This window comes from Scyliorhinus torazame, chromosome 11, assembly GCF_047496885.1.
Source record: "Scyliorhinus torazame isolate Kashiwa2021f chromosome 11, sScyTor2.1, whole genome shotgun sequence".
Taxonomy (NCBI): Eukaryota; Metazoa; Chordata; class Chondrichthyes; order Carcharhiniformes; family Scyliorhinidae; genus Scyliorhinus; species Scyliorhinus torazame.
In genome coordinates this window covers 25,853,628-25,873,542 of record NC_092717.1, presented here as the reverse complement: position 1 = coordinate 25,873,542, position 19,915 = coordinate 25,853,628, and the positions used below count along the sequence as shown (strand labels likewise).

General features: G+C 44.3%; 1 protein-coding gene across 22 annotated transcripts in view; it reads left to right on the top strand.

Moving 5' to 3' along the window:
* Positions 1–19,915, top strand: part of fam49bb (family with sequence similarity 49 member Bb) — a 275,748-nt gene that overhangs the window by 150,242 nt on the left and 105,591 nt on the right. The window contains exon 1 of one of the 22 annotated variants that reach the window (XM_072467046.1): positions 6,225–6,323. The exons of the other annotated variants lie outside the window; for them this stretch is intronic. The gene's annotated coding sequence lies outside the window, so the exon portion shown is untranslated. Of the gene's footprint in view, positions 1–6,224; positions 6,324–19,915 lie in introns of those variants that run through there. 22 annotated transcript variants of the gene reach the window in all.

Genomic DNA, 19,915 nt, shown 5'->3' with positions numbered 1-19,915 from the left:
CACTACTTACCAGTCACTTACCAGGGATAAAAAGCACTTCCTCCCCACCCAGCTTCGAATTCCCACCTAGATTCAAATTCCCAAACTCGCTCTTAGCTGTGTCTCACTCCTGGCTCTGTCTTCTCTGGCTCACTCGGAGAACTCACTTGGAGTGAGTTTACAAGTTGCTATTTTTAAACTGTCCTGAATTGACTCCCCTCCCCCACCTGCTTTTAGATCAAGGTAGATTTAAGTGACTGACACTTAACTGCCAACCAGTTATGTGAGTGGGTGGGGCCAGCAACCCCCTCATAAAACCCACATCATCCCAATTTGGGGCATACACATTTACCAACACTACTGGTGCCCCTTCCAATACCCCACTCACAATCACATATCTCCCACCTGGATCCCTCACCTCCTTCGCACTCACGAATCCCATTTTTATGCTCATTAAAATCGCCACATCCCTCTATTTCAAATCAAACCCCGAGTGAAAAACCTGCCTGACCCACCTCTTCCTTAACCTAACCTGGTCCTTCACACAGAGGTGTGTCTCCTGCAAAAAGACAACCTCCGCTTTCAAGCTCCTGAGGCGCGCGAACACCCGCGCGACCTTTTAACCGACCCATTCTGTCCCCGGACGTTCCACGTTACCAACCTTACCGGAGGCTTGCGCCTCCAATCCCCTCTACCGTCCATCATCTTCCCCACTTAACTCCTGCCCCTTTAATTCCACCCTGTACCTAGCCCATCCCAGATGGAAATTTTCAAATTTCTCTTCATTAATCTTTTTTCTTCTTCCCTGGGACCTGGATGCATATTTGCATAAATCAATGAAGGTGGCAGGACAGGTTTAAAGAGTAGTTGATAAAGCATATAATATCATGGGCTTTATTAATAGGGACATAGAATATAAGAGCAAGGGGGTGATGTTGAATTTGTATAAATCATTAGTTTGGTCTTAGCTGGAGTTTTGCGTCCACTTTTGGAAATTGCACTTTGGGAAGAATGTGAAAGCATTAAAATGTAAATGTCGCCACAGTTCCAGAGGACCATAGGCTGCTCTCTCTTTTTTTAAGAGTGAGAGCTTACTGCCGATGATGTAACCCGAGGGTCACCACACTTCAAGCAAGGAGCAAGGTTAGATGGCAGGACCTTCATTAATAACATCAGCCAGTGTGGGAATTGTGTCCGTGCTGTTGGTGTCGCTCCGCATCACAAACCAGCCGCCCAGCCAACTGAGCTAACTAACATTAGGGAAGGTGCAGAAAGGATTCACGAGAATAGTTCCAGTGATGAGGAACTTAGGTTATGAAGATAAATTGGAGAAGTTAGGACTACTTTCCTTGGAGAAAAGAAGGCTGAGAGGAGGTTTGAGATAGAGGTATTCAGAATCATGAGGTATCTAAACAGAATAGATCGGGAGAAACTATGCCTACTCATGAGAGGCTTGCGATCACGAATGAGAGGACACAGTTGGAAAGTAACAAGTAAAAGAAGCCAAAGTGATATGAGGAGGAGCTTATTTACGCAGCGATTGGTTAGGATTTGGAATGCATTACCTGAGAGTCTGGAAGCAACCGGTTCTATTGAAGAATTCAAAAGGGAATTAGACTGATAGCTGAAAAAACTGAATGTACAGGGTTACACAAAGAAGGTGGGGGAATGGTATTTGGTGAGTTGCTCTTTTGGAGAGCAGGTGCAGTCACAATGGGCCAAATAGGGGACTACTGCGCCGTAACAATTCCTGTAGTCCAAGTGAGTCTATGGTGAACGTTCCGCTGCTTCTGTCTTTTCTATTGACTGCCCAAATCTACATACAGTGCTCCAAATGCAAATATAAATGTTGCACACCATTTTAGCTTGACTTCTTATGCACTTGCAATTTCAGAATTCCAAAAGCTCTCAAAGTAACACAATCACAATGGCATCCAATTAATGTCAGATAATTCATTCCTTTCTTAAATGACACTAGTATCAATTAATTTTGTTTTTTCGTGTGGGTGCCTAAAATCAAACATTTTAAAAGTTTTGACATGGCACTTTCAGTCTTGTTGCAGTACTTCCTTATTTCTATTAGTTGGTTTCTGCATCACATCAGCCACTTCATCTTGCTTCCGGTGTCTGAAGGGCTCAGAAGACTGAGATCGGCATACACTATTTTTATTTGTGGTTTTTTTGATTCTAGCATCCACAATGCACCTATTCCTTTGACTCCTTTTTATCACATTCTTATTGGCCATCCTTGTGGCTGTTTTGAGAATTTACGAGCCCTTACTTCCTATTTCAACCAACCCAGTTATTTTTCTCTTTGCTTTGTTTGGTTTTTCAGTTTTCTTAATACTTTTACGATGTCAGCTTGTCACCGGTTACCAGTATTTTTCAAAGGAGTTTCATTACTTTATGACCACGTTTGCAGTCAACTTTCATTCAAAGGCAGTTTTTGTACTGAAAAATAATTTGAAACAAGTAGTTAGAAAAAATCAACTGGCAACTTTTTGTGCAATTCAAATGACTAAATAATTCAAATTAAGTAGATTTGAATGAACATGAGCAGATTGTAGCTCCATGCATTAGTTTTGCTTTTTGCACTGATATTTTATGGTCTCATGCTAGTATGATATACAAAGTTATTGTTCTTTCAACCTATGCAAATCACTGAAGCCCCTTCTCACTGGAGTTTGGATTTATTAAATGAAAACAGAAAATGCTGGATAAGGTCTAGATCTGGCAGCATCTGTGGAGAGAGAAACAGGGTGAATGTTTCGAGTCTATGTGACCTTTCTACAAAACATGGGGCGGGATTCTCTGCTCCTGAGACTAAGTGTTGACGCTGCCGTAAACACCGTTGCGTTTCATGACGGCGTCAACAGGCCCTCAGGAACAGCGATTCTGAGCCCCTCAGTAGGCCAGCATGGCACTGGAGCTACCCACGCCGCTCCAGCTGCCGATGTTGGCGTCAAATGGGCGCCGCGGGTCTGCACATGCACGCTGCGACCGGCGCCAATGCGCGCACGCGCAGTGCGACCGCCGCGGTTGCGCGCATGTACGGTGGCTCCCTTCTCTGCGCTGGCCCAGACGCAACATGGCGTAGGGCTACAAGGGCCTGCGCTGAGTAAAAGAGGCCCCAGCCCGAGAGGCCGGCCTGCCGACCGGTAGGCTCTGATCGTGGGCCAGGCCACAGCGGAGATCCCCCCCCCCCTCAAACAATCAGGCCGCCCCTGGATGGATGCACGCTGAGGTCCCGCTGGGCGGCGCCGGCGGGACTCGGATTCTTTTTACGGCCGCTCGCCCCATCCCGGGCGGAGAATCGTCGGGGGGGCCGCGTAGAGTCGCGCCAACGCCAATGGTGCCGATTCTCCGCTCTCTGGAGAATCGGCGGACCGGCGTCAGGGCGGCATTGTGTGATTTGCGCCTGGCCCGGCATGGGCTGAGAGAATCCCGCCCATGTTGTTTTCTGTGATGACACTGAAAACATTTGTAAATCCATTAACTTCTCCGAATCTTTCTGCAGTGAAACATGTCTCTATGAAAACTTGACGGTGACAAAAAAAACATTTATTGAGCAACCCGAAGAACTTGGATAGTAAAATATAAAGAGGCACTCGACAAATGTTGGCTTTGCCAGTGACGCCCTAATCCGATAGAAAATAAGGATACTATGAATAATTTTTATTTTAAATAATCTTTATTGTCACAAGAAGGCTTACATTAACACTGCAATGAAGTTACTGTGAAAAGCCCCAAAGAATATGTGCTTTGGGGAGTGAAGGTGGATGGCTCCCCCAGATACATCTGTCTCTTTGCTCTATGGTGTGTCAGGCAGGCCTGAGAGTCCCATTTGTCAGTCAGTGTGGTAAGTGTGTGGTTGAGGTGGGGTGAGGTGTTTATCATGAGATTAATGTCTATGTTATGATACTTCAACCATCATGCTGTGTAGGGCAACCTTGATGGACCTGCTGGTCGTTTCTTAATTGTCCATTTTGGTTGTTCTTAGAAACCTCTAGGATGGTGAAAGTGCTTAACTTGGACGAACAGAGGCCATGCAGAGTTTAGAGTACCAGTAGCTATTAGGAAAACTGATTTGGGTCAACATTAGATTTGCATGGGGATCATTTGATCGTTGCTCTGTTACCTCTTTATTGGGTGGGTTATGTGAAAGTTTATGAGAACATTTCAGAGGAAGAATAATGGGACAAAATTAAGGAATGTGTTGGAAGAAGAATTGGACTTCATAGGCACCATAATACTAACATTGGGGAAAATGCATTGTCAGAGAATTTTGAAGTTAATTTTTCTTTCCCTCTAACCCAAATATGAAGAAAATAAATGAAAATGTTTGTAGAATATACAAGAGAGGTTTCTAATATGTGTGACAGCTATTGTATATTTAGATATTCTAGATACACAACAATATTTGGTTAATCAGTCAGGTTTTGAACCAGATTTCAAAGGTCTTCCATCAGACTAGTTAATGTGCAACTGCACAGTGTGTTGAAATATATTGTAAAGTCATTATATAAAAAAAGTCTGTGGCATCATGATAATATTATTAATGTCACAAGTAGGCTTACATTAACACTGCATTGAAGTTACTGTGAAAGTCCCCAAGTCGACACACTCCGGCACCTATTTGGGTACACTGAAGGAGAATTCAGAATGTCCAATTCACCTTACAAGCACATCTTTCGTGACTTGTGGGAGGAAACAGGAGCACATGGAAGAAATCCACACAGACACGGGGATAACGTGCAGACTCCGCTCAGACAGTGAGCCAAGCCAGGAATCGAACCTGGGACGCTGGGGATGTGAAGCAACTGTGCTACCGTGCCACCCACCATTGTGACATATTCTGTTGTGACAATGTTTTATTATTTAATGCTTGGAACATAATGTCAGCTGATGAAGAAATAACTTGATTTCTGTTTTATTAATCTATGTTCTAACTACTAGTTTTCTAATAGGTGCGCTGAGTATATGCCCTCATGTGCGATCTTCAGATTCTTCATATGGGGTTCCAAAGTTAGGAGGCTGAGCATTTCTCAGATCTGTTGCTTGCGTTTTTTCTTCATTCCTCACCCCATTTTGTTTTGTCCGCTCATATAGATCCAAAATGAAATCAGAAATTCAGTTGGCTGATTTGTGTATCCATTTGCGGTCTGAAGCTTCCTCTGAAAGTTAACGGTCAGCTAGCTGGTTTCTGTATGCATTGGATTTCTCGTTTCATGACTGTTCCTTGTTAGAGAAGCATTTGGGAGTATGTTGGAACTGCTCCAAACATGATAGTTTAGGTGCATGTTGTACTATTTCTGGAGTTGGTGGTGTTGGGGATGAGCGAGTAAAGAGTTGTTCACTGATTGTGAATAATATTGGCTTTATTAAGAATCCACCGCCCACTGTGGAACTGGGGATGTGTATAGGCCAGACCTAGGATGGAAGCTTCCTTTCCCTGAAGGACATTGGTGAAGCAATTGGCTTTTTATAGCAAGCTTTTATAGTCTAGATTTCATGAGTTCAGTTTTACAACTTGCCATGTTAGGAACTCTCAATCTCCGGGTTACTGTTCCCATATCTGATATCATAACTGTGATTTGAAAAAAAAAAATCTAAATTCTGATAAATTTTATTTTGGGGAGTTATAAAGTATTGGTTGAGAATTTTGCTGATTGTGATCAGATACAGTTTTTGGTTGGATATTATGAGAAAATTGAAACTAGTGAGTAAGATTTTCATGTTTGAGGAATATTTAAAGTTTAAAGTGTGTAGAAGGAAATTGCGAAGGAAGAAAATCAGATTTAGTAATTGGGTAAAATTTGATGGCTCATTAGTTAAAATATTGTTCACATATTGTAAACTCCTGCCAGATTTGGATTGTGGAAATTTTGTGGTTAAAAGCACTTACATTTTTTTAATGGCTCACAAAAAAACTTAGTTTCACATCTAAATGCAATGCTTTCAAGATAAATAATCTTCGCAGTGCTAATGTATAGATGCTCACCATTAGAATATTAATAAGTGGCTATTTAAAATCAGTTTCCATTCAAATTTGACAATGAGACTGACACAGAGCATGAACAAGCCATCCGGAAGTATCACCCACATGCAGGCGTGGTGGTGCAATGACGCGGCACTTTGGGAGGAAGTGTGGCGCGATTCTTTGTTGGGCACGTAAGCTTTGTTAATAAACCTGCCCAAATAAGGACATAGATGGGAGCTGCAGTGTGCAAATTTAGTTGCGTTTCATTTGAAAGTTAGTTTTGGCCATTTAATATTGATGGATACAGCAGTTGTGAGTATTTGAAAAGCGTAATGCTCCACTTTGCATGCGATTTAGGTAAAAGGTAAGAAATTAATTGTCTGGATAGAATGTTTCATTCTGACATTAATAACCAAAGTTATGCATTATGGTAGATCACGATTGTGAGGAATACCCTTTCATTCTGACAAAATTAGCTTTTTATCAGTACAATGCATGCATCGTTGCCTTTAAATAGATTCTACTCTGCACAACCTCTTTCTCTTAGAGAATAAGATTTCAACATGATTTCTACTGCCTTACAAGTGTCTAAGTTTGCAAGTGGTGTTTCGATTCTTACATTTAAACAGTGGAGTGTAAAGTATTTGCATATGATAGCATTCCTCTGTTTAAAGATGCGTACTAGCTTATCAGTTGCATATTTTGCTTTGCAGTGTTTACTGTGTTTAGTGACAAAAATATTTGAAGTCTATTGCGATTTTTTTGTTGTTGTATCATTTCACTTGTTCTAGTTGCATTTTCCATCAGAGCCCTAGTGGGAAGTAGTAGCTTTGAAATGAACTAGAAATTGTATTCAAGAATACCCTTTTGAAAATACTATTTTAACTACTTTAGAACATAGAACATACAGTGCAGACGGAGGCCATTCAGCCCATCGAGTCTGCACTGACCCTCCGAAAGTGCACCCTACCTAGGCCCACTTAAGCCCTCACTTCCACCGTATCCCCGTAATCCAATAACCCCATCTAACATTTTTTTTGGTTACTAAGGGCAATTTATCATGGCCAATCCACCTAATCTGCCATCTTTGGACTGTGGGAGGACACCGGAGCACCCGGAGGAAACTCACGCAGACACGGGGAGAACGTGCAGACTCCGCACAGACAGTGACCCAGCGGGGAATCGAACCTGGGACCCTGGCCCTGTGAAGCCACAGTGCTATCCACTTGTGCTACCGTGCTGCCCCTAATACTTTAGGTATTAAATATTTTGAGGCGATGTGTTGCATGGCACAACGGCAATTTTGTTTACCTGGGGAAGTGTATTTCTCATTCATGTTATATTGGGTAAAAATCAATTTTGTGCGATTGAAAAGGGCAGTAAGAGGCCAGCTGCTTCATTCAGCCCATTCCACTTCATGATGCAACCTTTACACACCATCATCAGTCTCTTTCTTTTCCATCTACTGTTATGAATCTTCAATGAAGGCCTACATAGTATACATGTGCATTGAGTTGCCTTATTGAAGATCATCATGTTGTATGGGCGTGGTCTAACGGAAAGGTTTTGAAGTGTCATTTGTGGTGGGTTTTGCTGGGAGTTTCTCTCCAGCTCTGCCGGCGAGCTCTACCCTATCTAACCACACTTAGTCACTTTTGGGCCCTGGGGAGTTTTTCCCTGGTCAAGCCCACACTTCAGAATTATTTTCATCACTGGGGAGTTGAACTCGCTGGCCACACCAGCTCCTCAGACATCGGGCCACTATTTTGAAAGCCTGCACCGATCTTTAACTGGGCTTGTAAGTCCACACCCACCCATGAGCAATGTCAGCCCCCACACACACGTCATCACAAGTGATGGCACCCCGCTATGGGGTTGCTGAGGGGTCCCCCCTTTTCAGGCCTTTCAGGCCCCTTTTGGGCCACCTGCCTGCCAAGTTGCCGACTTCACCATCCAACCTTGCAGAGGCCCCTTTATATCAGCCCCGCAACCTCCACCCTTCATACCTCCTTCCACCCTCCTTTCTTGGGCATGGTCCCCCTCAAGCCCTCATCCTTGAAATGCCACCCTGGCACCTGGACACCCCAAAGTGCCAGGCTGGCAGTGCCAAGATGCCCAAATTTCAGAGGGAGGGCCAGGAGGTCACTCTGTCCTGTTCCAGATCACCCAAGGGTGTCCGAAGGCCCGGGAGAGCACCCGAGTGCCGTTATGTGGACGAGAATTGAATGGCGCCTGGCTGGGGTCTTCCTGTGAGGCCAGTAGATGCCGAGAGCCCGATAGATCCTGAGTCAACATACCATTGTGGGCGGGATCCTTATCGCGATGCCTCGCAAGATCTGGATTGATCTTGTGAGGCATAGTAGCTGTCGGGTAGCCTCTCTCGGCATTTACCGGCCACATCCCGCTCCCTTCGGGCGCAACGCGGCAGGTAGATCATGCCCCATAACTTTCTAGACAGCTGCAGAAGGTATGTTCCTCTGTACTTTCATCCCATGGTGTTTATGGCAGCACATAACTCTGAAAATTTACAGGTGGTTTTTCCTCTATTATCTAGTTTCTGATCAAGATCATGATGGACAATGACCCTAACACTGATTCATGTGGATTCACTTGTGATTGATCGCCAAACCAATATTATCTGCTTCCTAAATATACAGGAGTTTCTTATCCAATCCAAAATCTGACCAATAATCCTGAAAGATTCAATCTTTATTGATAACCTTTAGTGTGGCACTTCAGTCTCGCACTTTTACAAATCTGTTTTTAAAGCCTTGAATACATGATGATGACCTTTCTAACAGTTATCAAAATTGTAACTTGCTTAAAAGGAAACAAGTTGGTGAGACAGGGCCCCGTCACTGAAACTGATGCAACCCATTAGCAGGATGCAGATGAGGTTTATGCTGGCCTCTGATGTGTTTACCATTCCGCCATGGGGGGTACCAGTGGAAGATCCTGCTAGAAATTCATGGTGGCATGTAAACGATTTCTGGGCCTCCTGCCGTATTCTCTCCCACGCTCCCCAGTGAACGCGTTGGTGGAGGCTAGGTAGAATTCCACCCTAACAATCTAATCAAAGTATGAGCAAGTGACTCACCAAGCACAACCTCCAATTCCACGGGTGCATGAATGTTACATTTCTTTTAAAACACTGCTTCTGGCAAGGACTATGGGCTGGATTCTCCGATTTGGAGGCTATGTCCAGAGGATCTGTGGCGTTTTACGTTGGAAAAATCGGCAGCGCCCCAGCACCGGTCCTCCGACCGATGAGGGGCTAGCATCCACAGCACGTAAAACACCCGGCCTCCACGACAAAAACAGCTGGAGAATTGCTGGGTCTATGGCCGCGTATACGCACGGCGACGACTTGCAGCGGTCGCACCGTTCAACATGGCGACGGACGTGCGCAAACCCGACCTGCCAGATAGAGCCCCCTGGCCATCCCCCACAAGTCCCCCCAGACCTCGCCGTAGCCCCCCCCGGCCAGCAGCACGGCTCCCACCCGACTGTGGCTGCGCTGGACACAGTCCGCAGCATCTACGAGAAGTTCCCGACTGCTGAGACCATGAGTCAACCGCGCAGTCGGAAACTCGGCTCATCGGGGACGGAGCATTGGGGATGACCTTCAACTGATGTCCTGAGGCCGTCCCAACGGCGTGAGGCACGCTCCTCAATGATGTCGTTTTGGAGTGGCAGGAGCATGCAATTCCATCATAAAAAGGGAGTCTATGCCCAATCGCCGATTCCAAAATCGCCGTTGGAGAACGAAGAATCCCGCCCTATATTTATATCTACTTAAACACATTTCAATTTTAGCATTTAGTTATTATTGGTAACCCAATATCATTTTCAATAGTGAAGAATAATAGCAAATGCCAATCAAAATATTTTTGTGCGGGAATTGTATGGAGATCTCCTCTCCAGGTCCTGCAATGTCCCTCTCACTCCTACAAGGCCATCTTAACTACCGATAAGCCTATACATGCTCATCATGTCATATACCTATATTTATCCCTAAGTTTGTGCCTTAAATGCTGAAACAGAATTGCATATTTAATTTGACATGTACATCCCAGTGTTTCACAGTAGAACTGTGTCATTTGCACTATAGTGTTCCAGATGTTCAGTAACATCGATTTGTATTCATATGGAAACTTTAACATTTTAAGGATTTAAAGGAGGAGAGCTTTAGGGCCTAGACTACTATAAGCACAGCCTCTAATGGTGAAGTAATTGAAATCAGGAATGGAATTGGAGGACTGCGGAGGTCTTGGAGGGTTGTAGCACTGCTGGAATTAAAATCACTTTAAGGTTGGGTGACTTAGTATGTCAACATATAGATTTTCCTTTTGAGAACATAATTTCAAACTGGTGGGATGAAAGCTCATGGCTGTGGCTATATGGTTCTTTTGTTAATTGAGCTTGAGAAGTCTTGATCCAACTGTAATGAACTCAATGTAGAACTAAGCTATTAAGCTTATCGAGGAGTGATGAGAATGGCTGTTGTATGATATGGAAATATCACACTGGAGAATTTGGTTGAACCAAGGTATGAAAGCTTTAAGCTGCATCGGCTTGCACTATACTGTCGTGGTTAATGATGGATGCTGGGTTCCTGAAATAGAAAAATGTTCCATTCGGCAGTACTAACAACCCAGATCATTTTCAATATGAACATTCACTTTTAAACAAAAAACAGAAAATGTTATGCTCTAATGGCTGCTGCATTGTGTTGTCTATACCACAGAGGATTTTAAACTATGGAAAGAACTGCATTTTTAAAAACCAGGCAGTGTAATATTTTGTTGAAATAGGGGTGAAGAAAATGTTTGGCACCAGATTGGTGTAATGCTAGTAATGAATAACCTATTTCCACTGCACTTTGCCTATTGTACAAACATTTTCCTGTTAGTTTTGAAGATGTTGGACATGATTTAACAGTCCCAGCGCTAATAGCGGAGTGTCTCTTGATGCCTGCAGTGCCAAAAACGGTCCTGCTATCAAACGGGACTTTTTTTTGGCCTCAACGAGGAACGCCCGCCAAGGCTGGCACAACTCCCATTTCCCCATCAGCTCGTCTGCGCAAGAAGAGATCAGGGCGTCATTTTTAAATGCCATCCTGATCCCTCACCCCCCCACCATGGCCTCTGCACCCCCACAATGCCCCAACTTACTTGTGAGGGGATCCTTGAGACCCCCCTCCCCACCCCACCTGATCAGGGCTGGGCACCCCTGGCATGGGCAATACCTTGGCACTGTCAGTCGGGCACCCTGGAAGTGCACCTGCCAGTCTGGCAGTACCAAGGTGTCTTCCTGGCAGTGCCCAGGTGTCAGCGGGAGTGCCAGGGTACCACCTTACACAGAGCCCGACCACCCGGGGCCTCCCCCAGGTGCCATTATGCCTGGCCCACATTTGCGTGGACCAGTGCTAAACGGTGCCATGGTGAGGTCTGCCAGGTGTGGCCATTAGTCCCCGGGCCTTGGGAGAATCCGGCGCAGACATATTCAAGTGAGCCTGACTGTTCACTTAAATTTGTGAATCTGGATCCCGCCCGGTGAGGGCGGGTTCCAGATCGTGACGTCTCGCGAGATCTTGTGAAATATTGGCGTTCCGAGTGTCACAAATCTCGTGAGTGGTCTCTCATAAGATTTTAATGGCCTTGCCGTGTCACCGGTCAGGTGCAACAAGGTCGTTTGATCGCGCCCATTATTTGTTAATATTAACTTGCTTTTGAAATAATAGATTTTTAATTTCTAATTGTAAATGAAGGAAAATAGTAAAAGCAGGAAGAATACATTGTATCACAGAACTTACAGTGCAGAAGGAGGCCATTCGGCCCATCGAGTCTGCACCGGCCCTTGGAAAGAGCACCCTATCCCCACACTTCCACCCTATCCCCTTAACCCCACCGTACCTTTTTAGGACATTAAGGGCAATTTAGCATGGCCAATCCACCTACCCCTGCACATCTTTGGACTGTGGGAGGAAACCGGAGCACCCGGAGGAAACCCCACGCAGACACGGGGAGAACGTGCAGACTCCACACAGACAGTGACCCAAGCCGGGAATCGAACCTGGGACCCTAGCGCTGTGAAGCCATTGTGCAACCACTGTGCTACCGTGCCTTCATAGAACAGAATGCTCCAGTTTTTATATTCCACTGTTCATGGCCCCGATTTTTGAATCAACTATGTACAGAGTAGCTCCTCAAATGTAAATCACCCTATTCCATGTTTTTCTTATTTTAATCATAAACTTACAGTATTGTGAAAGTAAGAATGGTGGACAGCATTTTCAGTGCCTAAAGCATTACTCCATTACAGGTGTGTTTACACGATAGTGTACAAACTTGAATGAAATACAGGAGGTTCTTAAACATCCACGAACAGCAAATGAAGTATTCAATTATTTAATTGAAATACAGCTTTTAGAATGAAATGAAACAAATTGTTTTTTTCATTTTAACAGCTTGCCACATCCTGCCTGTGAGTTCCTGCTTCAAATTTAAACTTTTGTGGCAACTTCAGAAGTTCAAAGGACACTGGTTGTCAAGAGTAATAAGCTAATGCAATATGAATTACGGATTAGTTTTGCATTAATGTCTTAATGTTAAATTAATTTTAAATCATTCAAATCTGTAATTTACTGTGTTTTTCCAAGATAGATTACAACATTAATGTAGCAGTTGTAACAACATCCCCTGTTCTTTGACTTGTGTTTACTAAACAGTTATATTGATCCAATTTGAATCCAAGCAAGATGTCACTCTGAATCATTGAATGTTTAGCTAAAGTGCTGTGAAATTGCAACGGTGAATTGCCTTTACTAGCTGACACTGCTCCTCAGGATTTTATATGAACTAATTCAAAGAATGGCTTCATTTTCTTTTCAGAGTTTTTGCTGGGATCTTTTAAGTCTGTTTCTGAGAGACTTGAGACACCAGGCCTCCTGACTCTAGCTTACAAAAGGCCAATATGAAAGATCCTGAAATCTGAGTTGAAGGCAGAGAAGTTACATTGGTGTTGCATGTCATTGTGTAGTGAGTCCCTGTCTTAAGACATTTTTATTACAGCTTGTAAGCCCCTTATTCTGTCACATGACATGATACAGTAACTACCCCCCAACAATATAGCCACTGCTTGTCCTGTAAAGAGAAGTAAGATTGTGGTTAAGCAAGTTTTTCTTATTCAAATATTATAGCTGACACACTGTCATCCTAAGAATCTGAACTGGATTCAAACTTTTGGGGAGGTTTAAGGAAAGTTAAGTTAGTTAATTTGCAATCCATCTCAACCATGTGAACTGAGAAACAATTTGGGAGCTCTGAATGCACTTTGTGAGGGGAAGGGGAGGAAGGATTATTTGCATTTGGCTTTTTTGACTGCCATCAAGGTTTCTATCTCTCTCCCCCCGCCCCCAACCTCTACCTCAGGGCAGAGTAGGCAAGAAGCATGAGCCCATTTACTGCAAGATACTTGCTTTGAAATTATATTCTCAGTTGATTGAACATTATTTCTGGATCATTTGAGTGTGTAACTATTTATGTTGCTTCTGCAAAAAAATCTTCAGTTTGCTGTGCAATTGGTCTTTGGTTATTTTCCTGCTTCCTGTAGGTATTTTTGCCCACTAATTGTAATGAACCAAATTTGCATAACTGATCTGAGCGTCAGAAACTGATGGTGCAAGCCACTGCGTTTTCCAGATTTTACACTGGCTTTAATAGTTGTTTGATAAAATACAAAGAAATGCATAGTGGGTTCCTTGCCCCACATGTACACTACAGTACTAGAGGATGTATGTGCTAATAAATTGCCCACAATTCCATTTGCCGTCTTGGCAGTTTTATTTATTATTAGTATTTTACATTTAGAAATGTGTGTTGGTTGCTCCAACCGCAAGTGCTCCATCACTGTCAGCGAGACCTTTTATTTAATGTCTCTAACATAGTAAGATCTAAAGGCATGTCAAAGGAGTGTTATCAAATAAAACTTGACACCATGACACATAAAGGAGGCGTGAAGACAGGTGAAAGGTGAAATTACAGACCTCTAACCACTTCTACATCTGCCTCCGCCTACCTGCTGCTGAAGCCTTCATCAATGTAATCTCTAGACTTGCCCATTCCAAGGTTCTCCTGGCTGACCTCCCATCTTAACCCTTCAAAAGCACTCCACCATTGGCGGCTGTCTCATCAACTGTTTTGGGCTCTTAAACTTTTTTGCTTCTTTATCAAGTTGAGATTCAAGAATTACATTGTGTTGAACTTATTTATTTCAGTGAGGCACTTGACTGTTAGGTGAATGCCTTTCCTGAATCTGAATGGGTAGCTTGGTATGTTGGATCTCTAAATGCTGATGTATCAATTATGTTTATCTATTTTAACATTACGGGTGACATTCTCCGGTCCCTCAACCACATGTCTCTCGGCGATTAGCCGTTCGCTGGTGGCGGGATTCTCTCTTCCCGCCGCTTGTCAGTGGGGTTTTGCATTGAAGCCACCCCATGCCACTGGAAAACACGGGCGGGGGTGTGCAGCCAGTGGGAAAAGAGAATCCCAATGGCCGGACTGGAGGATTCCGGCGTACACCTGTAGCATAGATCATTTTGGAAAGCAGAACTGTTGCTGCAAAAAGCATTTTGTCAAAGCTTTTCACCTAGCACTCATTAGGACAATCACAGGAATACCTACCAATGTTAGGGGAAACAACAATTTTATACTGCATGAGAAGAGGATGCTGATTGGTCGGCAAGTGGACTTCTGTAGAGGTGTTGCGATGGAGAATGCACTAGTTAATGGTGACTGACAGTTAACTGCATTGTGTGAAAATTTAAAGCTGACAGTTTGGCCGGGATTCTCAGCCTCCATGCCGAAATCGCGCTCGGCGCGGGGGTGGAGAATGGGGTCTCAGATCCACGCGCGCGCAGTTGATGCGGCGCCGGTCGGGGGCCATTGAAAGAGGCACCCGCGGCGATTCTCTGCGATCGACCGGCCGAGTTCCCGCCGAGTTTTGCCAAGTCCCGCTGGCTTGGTTCCGGTATGGTTTCACCCGGCGGGAGCTCGGCGTCGCGGCTGCAGGCGCCGTCCTGGTTGGGGGGCGGGGCGATCAGATTCCGGGGGGCCTCCACGATGGCCGGGCCCGCGATCAGGGGCAACCGATCGGCGGGTCCGCGCATTCCGGGTGGGGGGGCGGGGCTATCTTCTTCCGCACTGGCCTGCTGTAGGGCTCCGCCATGTTGCGCGGGGGCTGGCGCTAAAACGGCCGCCGCGCGGTCCGCGGCCTGAAGTGCAGGGCCCCGTATCGGCAGCAGCAGCTCTGGGGAGCACTCCGGGGCCCTGCTATCCCCCTGATCTCCGGAGAATCATTCTGGACTTTTCAAAAAAGCCTGGAGTGATTCATGCCCGTTTTCCGGCAGGCGTGGGAACATAGCCCCATTTTCGGAGATTCCCGGCCTTTGACTCTGGTCAAGTTATTGCCCTGAGGAATGAACCAATGAATGGCTTTCACTTACTTTGTTTAGCTGAACAGGTGCAGTGTTTGTACATGTTCTTTCCGTCTGCGAAAATATTAACATATGTAGCTTCCAGTACACTCATAGAATCATAGAATCCCTACAGTGCAGAAGGAGACCATTCGGCCCATCAAATCTGCACAAACCCTTCGAAAGACCACCCTACCTAGGCCCAATCCCCCACCCTATACCTGCAACCCCACCCTCGGGGCAATTGATCATGGCCAATCCACCTAACCTGCACATCTTTGCGCTACACTGCAAGCCCAACTGGCAATCTTAAAGTTTTACGACACTGAGGTTTATTTAGTAATGTTGTCCAATCGTGAAATCATGCCTACTGTTAGAAACTAATTTTTGAGTTTGTAAGCATGCATAAGTTTGTCATATCTAAATCTGTAGCAGCTAAGAATAATTTCCTTGCATGCCTTAATGGGCTCCAAATGGTGCTCAAATTCAGCTTTAAAATGGAGCAGCAAAATTAACTCCGTGTCTTTGATGTACCAGTTGCAAAATCTGCCAAGGAGTTCTCTACTATATTGTCCAAAGCAAGCCTACCTTACTCGTTAACATGTGCACTGGGATTCCTACAGTTCCACACGCTATACGATTGGCATTATTGGCAACTTTGTCAATAATTCCCAAGTCATTTTCTCATCATGCAAGCTTGACGCTGAAATGGGGCATAACAAAGACATCATGCGGGTTAATGGCTTACATGATCAGATCATTTTGCAATGTATATCACCAAACTCATGAACAGGCCTGAGGCTGTCACTTTTGGTCCTGAAAAGTGTCCAGTCTACCACAGGTTAGCCTGGACTGGCAAAGTATCACACAAATGTGGGGCTGGTTTAGCACACTGGGCTAAATCGCTGGCTTTTAAAGCAGACCAAGGCAGGCCAGCAACACGGTTCAATTCCCGTACCAGCCTCCCAGAACAGGCGCCGGAATGTGGCGACTAGGGGCTTTTCACAGTAACTTCATTGAAGCCTACTTGTGACAATAAACGATTTTCATTTCATTTCAATTTGTGAAGCTAGATGTTTCAGCCTCTCAGCATAGTAGCAACATGAGTGGTAACAGGATGCTTCCATCAAGCAAAAACAATGTTCTGCCTATCACACAAATTAGTAAGATGGTATATAAATTTCAGTGCCGGTGTGATGCAAAATATAGAATCATAGAATTTACAGTGCAGGAGGACATACGGCTCGTCGAGACTGATTCATGGTAAGAGCACCCTTCTTTAAGCCCATGCCTTCACCCTATCCCCATAACCCAGTAACCCCACCTAACCTTTTGGAATCTAAAGGGCAATTTATTATGGCCAATCCACCTTACCTGCATGTCTTTGGACTGTGGGAGGAAACCGGAGCACCCGGAGGAAATCCACGCAGACACGGGGAGAAAGTGCAAACTCCACCCAAGGCCGGAATTGAACTGAACAGTTCCCTGGAGCTGTGAGGCAGCAGTGTCAACCACTGTGCCACCGTGCCGCCCTGTAGCGGTACATCCCAAAGACTGGCGGATTGTATCAAACAGCTTGTTCCTTAGGCTATTTGCAACGGGCAAGGTACAGATTGTACCCAACCAGCCTGTGCTTGAAAAACTCAAAACTCCGTGTCCAACATTTACTAAAATCCTTGTGTGTTATAAACTTCACTAAATACCAGTTGAAAATTGCCAGTTGGGCTCCTTGTGGCACCTTTGTGAGTACTAGAAGCTGCATATGAGAGCCCTGTTATTTGCAGACAGAAAGAACGTGTACTCACGTTGCATCTATTTCAGCTAAACAAAATAGTGACAGCCATTTGCTGGTCCATTGGTCAAGGCATTGCTCTGAGGAATCAAAGTCAAGCTGCCTGGTTTAAATTTTCAAACAAAACTTGGCAGTTAACTATCAATCGCTATTGATTGGTGCATTCTCCACAGCAACTCCTCTACCAATTGGAGTCCACTTGCCAACCAATCAGCACTCTCTTCTCATGTAGTATAAAATTGTTGTTTTCCCTGACATTGGTATCTCTTCAATTGTCCTGATGAGTGCAAGCCGAAAAACTTCAAAAACATGTTTTTTTCTCTGCAATACACCTGTATCAGTTATGTAAACTAGAAGGGGGGCTTTTATATAGATGAATTTAGTGTCTTAAGCTGGTGATTTCCTTGCAGTGCTGTTGGGTGTATCAGCAATTGGCCTGAGCTGCCAAACGTTACCCATACTAGGCAGCGGCATTCAATCTGGAGAGGCTGGTGTTTAGTTGACCACAATACACATTGTAACAGTGATCTATGGCCTTACAGAAATTTATTTTAAACTCTTCAGTCTTGTACTTTATCTCTTGATAAATCTCAAAATGTTAATTGCTGCTTTTTCTATGGCTTTGCTTCACAGCAATTACACATGAAATAATATTGCATTTACAGCCTGAGGTTCTATGTTTCATCATTCATGCCAGAAGATTTCTAAAAATTATCTACAAAAATGATGAATTTTTAAGCTTTGCTTTCTGTTCTTCATTTTTGTTTTGCCTCTTTTTAAATAGTTCTGTAACTAGCAGTAGTTACCATTTTGAAGCCTTTTTTGAAGAATAGCATATGCACGCTCTGGTGGTGCATGTTATTCAGGGCTGTGAAACATTAAGCCTTCTGTCTTTCCACGTAGCAAACTCTTAATTACCACCTTCTAGCTGTGGTGTCTACATGGGTGGGACTGCCCTCCCTTGACTTCTTTTTCTCTTCAGTTGTGAGCAGAAGGCCTAATGCACTGCCTTCTTTTTGCACTCTCACAGCATTATCTCTGAAGCCCCAAGAGTCTTTTCTTGAACACTTCCTATTTAATATCTACATGCTTCCCCTTGACGACATCATTCAAAAACACGATGGGTGGGATTTACTGGCTGTTCACACTGCCGGGAAATTCCGGTCCCACGCTGGCGCATGGGTTTTGTGGGGATGAGGGGTGCAGTCAATGGGAAATCCCATTGCCAATGGCAGGACCGGTAGATCCCACTTGGCAGGCCACCTCCCCTGTCGAAAAACACGCGGTGAGGTGGTCGGTAAATCTCGGCCAATGTCAATTCCACATGTGCAATCACAACCAACAGTTTTACCACATAGTCTTCTAAACAGGGGCTGTTTAGCAAAGGGCTAAATCGCTGGCTTTGAAAGCAGACCAAGGCAGGCCAGCAGCATGGGTCGATTCCCGTAACAGCCTCCCCGAACAGGCGACTAGTGGCTTTTCACAGTAACTTCATTTGAAGCCTACTTGTGACAATAAGCAATTTTCATTTTTCATTTTCTCCTATTTATGTTGTATCTCTTATCCATTATTGGATTAGATGAACATAAATTTTCTCCAATAAATATTCGGATGATCAATATTTGGGTGATGGGGGGGAACGGTAGCACAGTGGTTAGCACTGTTGCTTCGCAGTGTATCCTCTCTATCACTAACATTGCCAAATTTCACCTCTGACATCTGTCTAAATCCATCTCTGTCTCAGTCCATAGGCTAAGAAACACTCCTCCATGCTTTAGTTGCCTTCAGCCGTGGCTATTTATATGCTTTTCTAGCTAGTATCATGCTTCCCACCCACCTTAAATTTCAGCTCAACCAAACTCCTGCTTCCGTTAATCCAATTTGTACCAAGTCTAATTCAGCCATCGCCTCTCTGCTCATTGGTCTATGTTGGCACCCACTCCTGCAATGTCTTTTTTTAAAGTTCTCATCCTGGTTTTTCAAATCTCTCCTCAACATTACCCGTCCCTATTTCTGTAACCTCTTCCAGCCCTCTATGAACTCTTTGCTCCTGTAACTCTTTCCTGGCTGTAAATCCAGAACAAGAGTGAATATTCTCAAAATTGGAATGAGGTAACTTTGGGGTGAAATCAGGAAGCGCTTTTTCACGCAATTTATACTGGAAATCTAGAACTCTGTTTTCCTCCAATAAATGATGATTGTGATTGACAAGAATTAAAACACAAGTTTTTTTTGATAAGAGTTTAAATGGATATGGACCAAAGGCAAAGCTGAGGTATGTCGTGTTAAACACACTGAGATAACACGTTCTGCAACTGGATGCAGCTATAACTGAAATATACTCCAGACCTTGAAGTTAGTTCAATTTGATTTATTGAACCTGTCGCTCAGTTCTCTGTGAGTTCGACTCTCTGCTAACCCAAGTGTGATTACTCTGTCTGACTGAACCAGACTAGCTCTGAGGTGCTGTAGGTGTTATCTGATATATACACCTGACTCACTCTGTAGATGTTGTTGCTAACTTTTGGTTGGCTCTTAATTTGGCTCTATTTAATCACGTTTGCTCAAGAGTCGCCAGGTATCGTTCGACACTGCCACAAGGCTCAGAACCTTGGGTGATACCTCTTATACTGCAAAGGGCTTCACGCTCTTTTGGGCGGGCTTTGAACTTGGCCTCAACTAA